A 3,785-nucleotide genomic window follows, 5' to 3' on the forward strand; every position below is an offset into this window, starting at 1 on the left:
ACCGAATAATTTCGTATATTGAAAATTAATTTTTTACTTAATGACACTTTATGACCCTCCCTATGTCTTTAGGGTTATATTTCCTCTATGGGTCAGCCCTTAGGTTACGAGCCACCTAAAATTGTTTATTCATTAGTAACCTAAGGACTGACCCATAAAGCAAATAGAAGGATAAATACTTATTTGGTTCTTAAAGTGTGAGAAAGTGATAAATTAATTTTTAAAAGATGAAAATATTAAATTTAATTAATTTCTAAATGTGTAAGTAGTACGACAGATTAAGCATGCGGATAATTAATTGACAAATTAGTCCCTAAAATTTGTAAGCTAATGTCAAATTAGTCCTAAAAAATATAATTTACTGTCAAATTTATTATTAAATATTACAACTTAATGATAAAATGATTTTGCAAACTTAATGATTTGACACATTCAAAGATTAAATTTAAAATTTTCATATGTCAGGATATAGTTTTTCATTGTCTCGCATGATCTAAAACCAAAATGAGTATTTGGCCTAAATGGAATGTGAAAAAATTAGATGGATAAATTTGGAAAAACAAAAGTCAAAATCATTATTTAAAAACTAAAACAAAGGATACAAAAGCATATCCTTTTACCAATTTTCACCGATAGACTTTCTTGCGTGATTGATTTGCCTCTTGAAAATTGATTTCGAGTATAAAATTAATTTATAATGTATGATCAATTTCATGTCGAACAAGAATTAATAATTGTCTGATCTGATTCAGAATTAATTTTAATTGAAACAACTTTAATGAAAATCAGGTTTTTCATACCAAATGAGAAAGAAAATAGTTTAGTTTTCACGTTTATTTGATAAATTGACGTAATTTTTAATTTTTATCACCCATTACACTTTTAGTAATACAAAACAATGGAAACTTGCTCCAGAAAAATAATGGCAGCCATTGTTTGTGATGCTCCTGATTTTATACTTAGTGCGTTGAATGTAATTGGAGAAAGTGTGATCATCACATAGTGGTTTTTCTTTCTCACCTTGTTGTGTTGGATAAGCCCCAAGATTCATCTATTGGAATAGACAAATTAACGTGGGCTAATATTATAAGACAATTATATTAGCTATTTATCATTAGTGAATTTTATTTTAAGTGATCAAATTAAGTGAATTTGTTAGACAACCAAATCAAATGATATGGACTTAAATGAACAGATGTTAGTGTTGGTCCATTAGGGGATAATGGAAACCCTATTAGGTTAACACACTATAAGAAGACTATGGTCCCCAATATACCAAGCCGTCACATATAGTTTCTTTTCTTCCCATCTGAGTTACGAATGTCCTATTAAGGTATAAAGAGGTTTTGGTTGAGGAAGAACCATGAAGCCACAGGTTACCTACGGATTCAGATTCCGCTGCATTTGTCGATCAACCATTATGGATCCAGGTATTCCTAAAACTCTTCCTGATAATCTAACGTAATGTGTTATTGGTGGTTATTGATATTTTATAAAGATCTCCTAAAATTCCAGCAAGTGGTATCAAAGCCACCATTACTGTTAGACTATTTGGAATTAATTTTTTTTTTTTGCAATACACTTGTTTGTAGGAATTGGGTTGTTTTTTTGTTTCGTAAAAAAAAATGTTGCTTTGTTGTTTGCCTGATCATGGTTTTTGACGATTGACTTTTAACATCATCTGATCGTGTATTGGTTTGTTTCACTTCCTTTTGGATAAAATTTGTGTTTCATGTTTCTTGTAATACTAATAAATTAAAGGAGAAACAATATTATATATATATATATATATATATATATGTATGTATGTATGTATATATGGTTTTCTAACTTGGGAGAAAATTAAAAGTTGAAAGTGAAGTGAAGTTTCGTCGGTCTCCAAGGTGTATTGCACAAACATCACAAATATAAATTATAACTAAGGAAATATTTTTTATGAATAATATTTTTTTATATATAAAATCTTTTAAAGATTTCTTTTAGGAATTTATGCATGATTTTTTTAATTCCTTTCCTAAATTTGTGATAATGTTATTTACGGATGCAATATTTACTTGGGGTATTTTAAGTATAAATCAATGATAGCATTAATTATAATTTAAGGATATGATATTTGCTTGTTGTAGTTAATGTTTTATATTTTTTTTTTTGCTATCATGATTGAGTGCAAATTTAGCAGTAACAAATTTTTCTCATTTATTTGTCTGTCTAGTATTGTTTTAATTAAATTGATTGACACGATATATTGCAAAAGTAATCCCTATTGTGAAAATTGATTTAATTAAAATTGCATAGATTTTGTATGAAATTATTTATGCAAATTTTGTTTGGCCCAAAGGAAGACGCAATTTGGTCAAATAATTTTGTACCTGCGATGATAAATGTGTGACAATTATAAGGTATTTTCATGTGAATTATAGTCGGTCCAAAGAAAAACTATGATTTGACAGAATTTATTGTCAATATTTGATCATTACGTTGAGAGTACCAATTACAAATTAATTTTTCTATTCAAAGACTATGAATTAATGTTGCATGTGCTGGGTATCTTGTGATGGATCTGTTCTGCAAAATATTTGCATGTTTTGTTATATATATTTTTATATAACTAAATTATATGTGAACGTTATGTAATTTTAAGACCTCACATTTATTATATTAAATTGTCTTGTATTTTTTGGTTAAATTGATTGAAACAACATGTTGGCAAAGTAACCTCTGTTGCGTAAGTTGATTTGATTGAATTTACATGGATGTTGCATGAAATTATTCATGCGAATTGTGCTCGGCCCAAAGGAAGACATAATTTGATAGAGTAATTACATGTTTGCGATGGTAAACATGTGGCAATTATAAATAGTGATTTTCCATGTGAATAATGAAATGTTCAAAGACAATCATTATTTGACCGGAATAATAATCATGCAAGTTTTCCATGTGAGTAATGGAGTGTCCAAAGATAATCTTTGTTTGACAGGACTTATCACCAATGCTTGATCAATGCGTTAAGAGTACCACTTGTAGTTAGTCTTTTTCAATCTAAATCATGTCTATACGATGCTACCTATGGAGTTATCCGCCAAGTTATAATAAAAGATTCTTCTATGTGGGCGATGACATAAAGTTATAGTTGAAGCTTTGAAAATTTTTATGTTGCTTTAAAAGACTGAATTTCATTTGAATTTGGTTGAGAGATATATTGAGTTATTTATTAAACCAAATTTTATTTCTAATTTGGACAAATATAGTTATTTTTGTTCAATTAGAAATAATAAAGTTAATCTCTCATGTGATTCAAATGTTGCAAGTTATGAGTTCTTTTATGGATATTTGAGTGTTTCTATTGCAAACATTTTTTGGGTGGTACAAAACTTAAAATTAAATGAGAATTTTGTTACTTTATAACATAAACGCTTAAGTCATATCTCTTAATAGATAATTTGGATGTTTATGTGTATAAGAAATTTTGGATCCTTTATATTGGTTGGACTTTATAGTCTATATTGAGTATATAAAGAGAAAATAAACAAACAAAATGAAATTCAGTGCTGAAAGAAATAAGGATGTCTTAGAACTAATACATGCATATATTTGTGTTCTATTCATTATGGATTCATGGAGTGAATAAATGTATTTTATTATGTTCATAGATTATTCCTCTTTATTTAAATTATGATAAGTTTTGTCCTCTAGACATTTAGTCTTTCAAAGATAAAGTTGAACTTCAACTAAGAAAAAGAAAGAAAATTAAGGTTGTCAAATGTGACCGTGAGAAATATTATTGT

This window comes from Glycine max, chromosome 2 (assembly GCF_000004515.6).
Source record: "Glycine max cultivar Williams 82 chromosome 2, Glycine_max_v4.0, whole genome shotgun sequence".
In the NCBI taxonomy this organism is placed as follows: Eukaryota; Viridiplantae; Streptophyta; class Magnoliopsida; order Fabales; family Fabaceae; genus Glycine; species Glycine max.